The sequence below is a fragment of the Alligator sinensis genome, unplaced genomic scaffold, assembly GCF_000455745.1.
Source record: "Alligator sinensis unplaced genomic scaffold, ASM45574v1 scaffold145_2, whole genome shotgun sequence".
NCBI lineage: Eukaryota > Metazoa > Chordata > Crocodylia > Alligatoridae > Alligator > Alligator sinensis.
This window is the reverse complement of record NW_005841954.1, coordinates 1,708,413-1,718,396: the sequence shown is the minus strand read 5'-3', so window position 1 is coordinate 1,718,396 and position 9,984 is coordinate 1,708,413. Positions and strand designations below refer to the sequence as shown.

Below are 9,984 nucleotides of genomic sequence, written 5' to 3'. Positions count from 1 at the left end.
AGCGGGGGGTCCTGGCGCGGGGCTCCGGGCCCGAGCGCTGACGCCGGGGCCGGGGCCGGGGCGAGGCTGCGGGGCTGCTGCCATGTACATGTTCAGCGCCGCGCGCACAAGCGCTGCTGCAGGCTCAGGCGCTGCTTACATGCTACATGCAGGCAGAGCACACGCGCAGACACCCGACAAGGAGACCCAGGCACACTGCACCCGCACACACGCGACAAGGAGATGCACCACACGCCACACACGTTCTACAAGGGGACCCAAACACACTACACATGTAGACACACTACACAGACATGCTGCAAAGAGACCCAGACACACTACACACGCAGACATGCTACACATGCTACATACATTCTGCAAGGAGACCCAGACACACTACACATGTAGACACACTATAAGGAGACCCAGGCACGTGTACATGTACAGGCATGCTGCCCAGGTACACTACAAGGAGACCCAGATGTGCTACACACAGACATGCTACACAGGCACGCTCCAAGCAGACCCAGACACACTACACGCAAAGACGCATTACACACAGATCCAGACACTACAGGCTCGCTACACACACATGCAGACCCAGACACTATAGCACGCTACATGCAGACAGATGCAACGTGCACTTACTACAGATGTCACGCTGGCACTCTATACATGCTGTACATACTACAGACACACTGCATGCAGATGAATACTATAGACACTACACACAGACACACACTACAGACACACTAAATACACTAAATCCTTTTTCCTTCAGACTTCTCACTTAGCTTTTGTCATGTTGTGTTGTCTCTGTGGACATTTCTTTACATGCTGGGGCATTAACTGGGTAGGGGAAAAGATGAAGCAGCTTGGAGTGAAAGGACATGGGTCCCAGCCTCCTGTTTTGGGAATGGTCCTTATGAAACTTGGTTTCCTCAGCCAGTATTTTTCTTTGTTTATTTAAAAATATTTAGAAGAGGGGCCCTTTTGTGGGGATAGGCCCCTGTGTTTGTTTGGTGATTTCTTGTGGAGTACAACTGTATAAAAAAGAAATACAGGAGTCAGTAAAATAAAATAAAAAAAACCAAATATCAAATTGTGAAACTTTACCTGACCTGGAGTAACTTCTTCATTAGATGTTTACTAATATGGTTAGGGAACACTAATGTTACAGTTGTTGGATTATAAAGTAGATGAGAATGTAATTAAGACGCTTCTCTTCACTTTGTACTGGCCAGATTGATAGGAGCATTCAACACACTTACTTAAAATGGCCTTTCTTTCATGTACCATGATGTCCATTACAGGGACATATGCTTCCCACTGTTGTGACATCTCAGCATAGGTTCTATTGATGAAGCAATGCTGAGCGTACTTCTTTGTAGCCTGATAAAACTGTTACCATATCTGGCTGAAGTACATGGAATTTTTATCTTTTATTTGGAGTTCACTTTTTTATGATTGATTGCTGGTGCATGGATGAAAATCCACAGAAGAGAAACTCAGCTAAACTCTTAGAATTATGAATGTGGTACATATAGTTTAGGTTTTGTATACTACAGTTGTGAGAGCACCGTCCACTATCTTGCGCTGTCCCTATGGTTAACCCCTAATGAGAGACTAGCATAATTCCCATAAGTGCATATAAAATATAGGCCCTCAAAGCTGATTAAAATTCAAGTATTTGTGCAAAGTAATTTGGAGGACAGTTAAACATGTTGATCCAGTGGACAGCTTTTAATCTACAAAGCTCACAATTTCATGAGTATGTAATGCGATCCTTCAAAAAAAAACCCCAGTATTCTCTGTTTTGTAAAAGGGAGGTAGAGTTGTAGTACAAATATATGCTAGGCTCATTGCAGACTTTGCCTTATAAAGTTGCTCTTCAGTTTTCCTCAGTTGCAAATATTTCTTTAGGAAATTTTTCAAAACTGGTATTCAAAAGATTTGTTTGCCCTTGAGTTCTGCCAAAGTATCAAATCTGTCTCAAGGATTTTGCTGGTAATGTCAATCCCAAATCACAGTTAAGTTGTTCTACTTCTGACATATGTCATAAAAACAAATGGGGCAGTCTGCTTGTAGAAAGAAAATGAATGTAATGTTATGCTCTAAGCAGTTGGTTTTAACTTTCTGAGGGAGAGCACTAATAATAGCACCTGGAATTTTTACAGCACTTAAATGTTTTTAATTGTTCTACTGTCATTAATTACCAAATTCTCGAAGCAGCTGTAGGTAAATATTCTCATTTGACCATGGTTTGCCTCTCTGTAAACTGACATGCCTGGGGTTGCACAGTGATTCAGTGGCACAAGAAATTTTAGTCTGTCAATGCTAAAAAGGGGGCTGGACTCAATGACCTTCTGAGGTCCCTTTCAGCCCTAATGTCTATGAAATGTCTATGGAAAACTCTTAAGGCCTAACCACTTAACTGTTACCTTTTGTGGGCCACAGCATACTACCCTAAAGGATATATCACACCTACAGTTCCTGTCCCAGTATCTTGGGCTCTCCATGATTATTATTCCTCTTTCACCTTGGCCAGTTCTCAGGGTAGGCAGCTCTTGCTCTTTCTTTCTAGGTGTTCCTGCACAGTGTGTCCCCTAAACTGTCACTGAACAAGGAGCAACTGTCTCAAGTTGCACCAAGGGAAGTTTAGGTTAGATATTAGGAAGAATTTTCTCACTAGGATGGTAGTAAAACATTGGAACAGGGTACTCGGAGAGGTGGTGCAGTCCCATCCTTGGAGGTTTTCAAAACCTGGCTAGACAAAACTTTGGCTGGGATGATCTATTTGGGGCTGGTCCTGCTTTGAGCAGGGGGTTGGACTAGATGACCTCCTGAGCTCCCTTCCAACTCTAACTTTCTATGATTTTATGACTTTCATTGTGTTCTCCTTCAGCTTCTTGAATCACCTCTTTTGGGTTGTCTTTATCCTATTGTTACAGTAGACTCTGTTCTCTTGCCTGTCTCGTTTCACATAATCCACCCATCTTGGCTTTTCTGTGATGGTGGCCTGCATGTACCACGGTTCATATTGCTCTATCACCTGGCCAGTCAGCTCTCATCTTACCCAGTTGTCATCTGAGTATTCCTATTTTGTCAGCATAAAGCAGTTGTTGTTCTCATTTTCTCAGCGGTCAGCATTCTAACCCTTATGTCCTCCTCATGTCCTGGCTGGCTTATTCCTGGTTGTGGCACACGCTTTGCTTTTTAAGGGCTTGCTGTGACTACATAGCAGAATTACAGGTGACCACAACACGTTTCTAACAAACTAGTTCTCTCCTTATTCATCTTTAGTGGGTTTTTTCTGTTTTCCTTTTGGCTGGGGTAGGAAGTAGAATACTTTACTTTTGCTGCATGAATTGGACCGATCTAAAATCAGCTATAGGAGAGACTAACCTACGTTCTGCAGCAAAGTGTTTGCTCATTTTGGCATTGTATATACTTAATCCTTTTCATTTGTTTTGGTCATAAAACAGGTTGTGGGCACTTTTGTTGTCAAGGCACATCTAATGTGTGTTAATAATTAGCACTTTCAGCATGAAGGACGGGCAGAACAGAGTCTTGATGAATGCAAAGCATGAAAACTGACAAGCAGGGCTTAGCACAGGCAGATGGATCAGGTTGATTAATGAAAGTGGGAAGTACTCTGGGATCCATTACTGTCATCAGGAAAGTTTTATAAGATAAAGGCAGAAGGGTCTACTTAAATTCTTGTACAAAGCACAGCGGTCTATTATCCCTCTAGGACTATAATGTAATGTCACTACTAGTATATGAGCTCTCATTCTGGTGTGGGATGTGCCTCTGGGCCAGAAGAACTTGGATGCAACACTTTCAGAATTTCAAACGACAGTTTCCAATGAAAAAAGTGTTGCTGCCACTACCAGTCAGCAATTCTGGTCCTTTTACTACTGTAGCAGGCAGTGAAGGCCTTGTTTGCTCCAAAGGTTTTTATGGCTGTCATAACACTGAAAGTCCTGAACTGTTGATTGATGACATCGTCCAGTTGCTAGCCATGATAAATGTTTGTCCTACTCTGATTGGATGACATTTGATCTAGTAATGAATTGGGCAAAATGCCGCAAGTAGCTATGAAAAGCCACCAAAACATATGTACTCGTAGCTTGTGTCTTGTGTCGGAACGTGCAACAGTTCTACAGCTCTTGTAGAGGTAGTATTGTTTGTATGATAGATTGGTCCAGAGGAATACATAGTTCCTGAGATAAGAAGTTCATAATGCCTCTGTCTCCCAAATGCAGGTATGGAACATTGTGACTTCCTGAGTAAGTATATTGATGACCTCTCCCCCTTATGGGATCCTGGTGTCGAACGTTCTGCAGCAACAGCTGTGTTCTGCTTAGCTGAATACTATATTCAGTTTACTTTTTGCTGTCTCACATTTTCAGTGTCTTTTTTACATGAGACTATATTATAATAGTTGAAAGCTTTTGATAGTGGGAGAGGAGACATTTGGTGCTCACTATGCCTGAGAAGAGATGAGAAGCAGTTTGGGATGAACATGTTAGTTGTAGCATGTTCCAGCTTAAGTGCACAATAATTAAAGAGTTGACAGTACTGGTTTTACAGATTTTGTAACCAGCCTTCTGAGATGAATGGAGGTGCTTACCGTTCCTTCAAACAGTTGCTTTGGATTGCCTGCCTGCTTTCATGTAGTCACACTTCAGTTTACATTTGGTTGATTATCTTAATTTTATTTTGTACAAGCAAAGTGTGAGACCAACATTATTACCAGTTTACCTATGGAGTTGATTGACTTCCCAAGGTTATTAGCTTCCCTTGTTGCAGTTGGCTATACTTTGTGGTCACACAGCCTGTGTGTTTATACAAGAGCAGATAAATCCATTCTCTGGCAACAAGAGAGGTAGGTTGTGCCTTAGAGCCGAGCACAGTCAGGGAATGCTTTGTAAAGTTGTTAATCCTGTCTAGGCCAGGTGCCAGTGATGCTTTTAAAATGTGTCTAATTAAAACCTGTTAGCTAAAATGTTTAACCCCCCCCAGCTATTTACCTACTGGTGATGCCTAGGCATTCTCCATTCCCCACCCCTCCCCTCTTTCTCTTCTCCCCGCTTTTCTTTCTCCCCACCCCCTTTCATCTCTCTTTCACTGGTCAGCTATAATATAGCAGTCTGAAATATACACTAAATATATGAAGTTCATCCTTTGCTGCATAACACTGAAAGATACTGTAGCTTTATTCCTGTCTGACATGGAAGCAATTCTTGAGCTGCTTCTTTTTAAATATACTGTACATAGGGGTAAGGGAATAATTTGAAATTTCAGTGGTCTGGAGAGGTTTCCTCTCAAAGCCACCTAAAGATAGAATCATAGAAAGTTAGAATTGAAAGGGACCTCAGGAGGCCATGTAGTCCAACCCCCTGCTTAAAGCAGGACCAGCCCTAACTAGATCATCCCAGCCAAAGCTTTGTCTAGCTGGGTTTTGAAAACCTCCAAGGATGGAGTTTCCACCACCTCTCTGGGTAACCTGTTCCAGTGTTTTACTACCCTCCTAGTGAGAAAACTCTTCCTAGTATCTAACCAAAACTTCCCGTGCTGCAGCTTGAGACCATTGCTCCTTGTTCTGACATCTGCCACCACTGAGAACAGCCTAGCTCCAGCCTCTTTCAACAACCCCTTCAGGTAGTTGAAGACTGCTATTAAGTATGTATGGAGGACTTTCATTTCCTTGGGTGGTAGTGTTGAGGTGATGTTGTGATGGTCCAGGAGATATACAAGAAGTAAGAATTCTTGTGGGTGATATATTTTATTGGACCAACTGTATGGTTGGTACAGGCATAGGCAGGATTTCAGGTATCACAGTACCCTTTCTCAGAGGGATAATAGGTAACATTTGCATATTGCTTTTATCTTAGGATTTTGTATGGCTGCTTGGTGTCTGGGCTTCTTCCACATAAAATGGATCTAATGGTGATAGACATACCTTAAGAGCTTCACTTTGTGGCATAAGGCAATAGTATGAAGGGATCTCTAATTTAGCTTTGAATATACCAGCTCCAGATCTAGAAGCAGAAAAGCTTGTATTAGCAGAATGCTACACCTAGGCAAATTGACTTTCTCTCTTTCTCTCTCTCTGCCTTGTACCATATCAGCATATACTTAATGCTCTCTTTGGATTAGATACAAATTCCTCTGTCTTATTTTCTAAGAACCTTCTGCATGGGACCCTATGTGCTTTGGCTTTTTTACTGTTGAGGTTTTGGGGTAAGAGGTTGGTTGCCGATGGGAATGGCCTTCAGGTTACAATTTTAAAATTTTATCAAGGTGGATGGAGGCTTTTGCAGTCTTTCTAAAAGGTGGTCATTATTTTACAAATGCATTTTTTCTCTTTTATCTATGTATGTACCTTTCTTGCCTCGCCACCAGTGTCTGAACAGCTCCAAAATATTTAGCCTCATGTTGGCTGATAGGGAAGTATTACCTCCATTTTATTGTCAGGGAATTAAGGCACAGAGATGCAGAGCTTGAGATGTTTAATTAGTATTGTTTTAAAACTGATAGGATATATGTGGCCAAATCCACTGCACTGCTCTGAAGTAATTTATTTAAGAATATAAGAATTGCCGTTTACTGGATCAGACCATAGGTCCATCTTGCCCAGTATCCTGTGTCACACATTGGCAGAGGGTAAATGCTGAAAAGGAAGGTGAACTAGGTGTGGCCAGTGTTTTTCCCCCCTGTTCCTCTTCCATTTGTAGTCTCCAGCATTTAAGGTCTAGGACAGGGGCGGGCAATTATTTTGGGCAGAGGGCCACTTACTGAGTTTCGGCAAGCCATTGAGGGCCACATGACAGGCAGCCCAGGGCAGATTAATATTAATTTTCTAAATTTTTTAGGGGCCCTGCAGGCCGGCCGGATAGAATGGCGTGCCGGGCCGCATTCAGCCCCTGGGCCGCATTTTGCCCACCCCTGGTCTAGGAAGTACTAATTCAGAGACTGTATCCTTAACTCCCATGATCAATAGCTACCGATGCCCTGTTCCTCCAAGGATTTGTCCAATCTCTATTTGAACTGTCAACTTCTACAACATCTGGTGGCAATGAGTTCCACATTTTAATTGCACGCTGTGTGAAAAAGAACTTCTTTTTGTTAATTTTAAACTTACTACCTACTAGTTTCATGTTGTGACCCCTAGTTCTTGTATTGAGGGACAGTAAATAATAAATCCCTTTCTCTTTGCCATTTAGTATATTATAAACCCTTATCATGTCCCTACTCAAGCTTCTCTTGCCTAAACTGAATAGGCCTAGTTTCTTTAGTGTTTTCTCGTATGGAAGCCCCTCTGTACCACTAATCATCCTTGTTGCCCTTCTTTGGGCCTTCCCTAGTTCTTCTATACCCTTTCTGAGATGTGTGGACCAGAAGTGGGCACAGTATTCAAGGTATGGACACACCATGGATTTTTAAAGGGGCATAATGATACTTTCATTTTATTTACAATTCTGTTCTTAATAATCCTTAATATTTTGTTTGTCTTTTTGATGACTGCTGAGCATGGAGTTGATGTTTTTTAGCAAACTGTCCACGAAGACTCCCGGATCTCTTTCCGGTGCAGTAATAGCTGCTGTAGAACCCATAATTGTGTAGGTAGGGTTTGGGTTTTTATCTATGTGCATCACTTCACACTTCTCTACGTTAATTTCACCTGCTATTTAATTGCCCATTCACTTAATTGTAGAGATGCATTGATACATCGGTTCGATATTGGATCGGTACCAATATAAAGAAAATTGGCTGTATTGGAAATCGGCCCAATGGGGCCAGTTGGTATGTCCCTTGTGGCGGCAGGGGAGGGGTGAGGGAAGGGGTAGACGCTGCCCAGCCGGGGCAGGGTGCAGGACAGACCTGTGGGTTGTCAGGGGGGCAGAGGCGGCTTCTGCCACTGCACGCACCCCAGGAGGGCACGGGGGAGGGGTGTGCCCCCCTGGATCTGTTCAGGGCAGGGTGGGCAGGCTGCAGCTGAGGGCTGCACCAGGGGCTAGACTTGGGGCAGGGGCTATGGAGTGGTTTGCAGCCACCCCAAATTTGCCGTAGCTCCTTTCCAGTGCCACCGCATGCCCGGCACAGCCCTGGCTCTTCCCAGCGCGTGGGGGGAGGCAGGGGTTGAGCCAGGAAGAGCCGGGGCCATGCCAGACGCGTGGTGGCAGCGCTGAGAGCGAGACTACAGTGAAATTTGCAGTGGCTTCAGCCCCTTCCCTAGCCCTGGCCCCAAGCCCAGCCCCCAGCGAGAAGAGCCTGGCACAGCTCTGGCTTCAGCTTGCAGCTGCAGCCTGCCTGCCCCGCGCAGATCAGGGGGCACACGCCTCCCCCCCGCCATGCCCTCCCAGGGTGTGTGCAGCGGTGGGGGCCAACCCTCGCCCCCCTCAACAAGCTTCAAGTTTGTCCCGTGGTCTGCTCCACCCTGGCTGGGTAGTCCCTGCCCCTGTCCTCTCCCTCACTGCGGGTGGGGGGGTGTTGATCTGTCCCCCCATGCTTGTTCCCTCCCCTTTCACCACAATGGACTTACCAGCTGGAGGCAGCTCTCCACACTGTATTGGAAATTGGATCAGTATCAGCCGATATGCCTCCTTAAAAATCGGATATCGGTATCAGCCCCCAAAATCTCTATTGGTTCACCCCTACTTAATAGCGCTAGATCCTTCTGTAGTTCCTCACAGTCTGCCTTGGTCTTTATCACTTCGAATAATTTGTCCAAATCCCCAAATCTGTTCACTTTATTACTCACCCCCTTTTCCAAATAATTTATGAATATATTAAACAGCATTGCCACTTACATGGAGCTAATGCAGGAGCTGTGGAGCCCAGTGCAGCTGTTTGCAGCTTGCCTGCTGTTTGCTTCAACTGCCCAGAGCCCAGGCTGGCTACAAACAGCTGTGCTGGGCTCCTGTGCCGGGAGCAGGGTAGAGACCGGGGTTGTGCTGCCTCAGGCCCCTCCTCCACTGCTTGCTCTGAGGCGTGCGTACACGCACCGGTACAGAGCTGATGCTGGGGCTCTGGAGCCTGGCACAGCTGTTTGTAGCCTTGTGGGCAGCTGCAGCAAGCAGGCTGCAAATGGCTGTACCAGGCTCCATGCTGGCAGCGACTGCAGGGGCTGGGGGGCAGGGGCTCTGGGTGGGGGGCACGGGGCAGCAGGGCTGGGGGGCAGGAGCATTGGGTGGGGGCAAGGGGCACAAGCAGGGAATCCTGCCATGCACCCCCTGCCCTCATTTTGTTTTTCTGGCATGCTGGCACTCCAGCACCTTCCAAGGTAGACACTGTGGTTTTCGGCACTCTGACCAAAAAACGTTGCCTACCCCTGTAGTAGAGACTAAGGAGGCAAGTGAAACGATGCAATGAAAAGTGCTTTTAGAAGTTAAATAGATGTTCATACATGCTCTAAACTCATTGTTGGGCCTAGCGTTTTACTACTTCATAATACTTTTATTTTGCAGGTGACATCATTACAAAAAGAATCAAGTTAGTTTAAATGTTAAACTTAGTTTGAGCACAATATATTTACCTTTCAGTATCTAAATATGAATGTCATGAAGAAGTTGCTTGTTATCTAACTACTCTTGTGCTAAATTTGACTTGTTTAGAAGGTCTGCTATATAAAGCTTGGTCAAATTAATGTCATTCTCCACTTTTACCTTGCATTGGTTATTATTACTGTGTGTCAAATTTGAAACTTTTCAAATTAGCTGTCCAGGCTGCTTTTAAAAAAATTCAAATGCCTGGTTCTGGAAGTTGTTGGTGAGGCTACCAGGTTAATTAATGAGGGAATCGCACTAACTCAGGTCATGGGCCAAAAAATGGATACACTGGTACAGGGCAAGACTGGGATGTAAATAGGAATCAAATAGTACAGGAACTGATGAACAAGCAGTCAGTTGTCATCTTATGCCTCAACAAGAAGGTAGAGATTAACTCGGTGCATGTCAAAGGGGAGCACATATCCCAGAATTATTTGTGACTCCACTT

General features: G+C 44.6%; 1 protein-coding gene across 5 annotated transcripts in view; it reads left to right on the top strand.

The window, feature by feature from the left end:
- Nucleotides 1–9,984, top strand: part of USP45 (ubiquitin specific peptidase 45) — a 164,149-nt gene that overhangs the window by 16,616 nt on the left and 137,549 nt on the right. For 4 of the 5 annotated variants that reach the window (XM_025200068.1, XM_025200069.1, XM_025200067.1 and 1 more), the window contains exon 1: nt 4,112–4,247. The exons of the other annotated variant lie outside the window; for it this stretch is intronic. The gene's annotated coding sequence lies outside the window, so the exon portion shown is untranslated. Of the gene's footprint in view, nt 1–4,111; nt 4,248–9,984 lie in introns of those variants that run through there. 5 annotated transcript variants of the gene reach the window in all.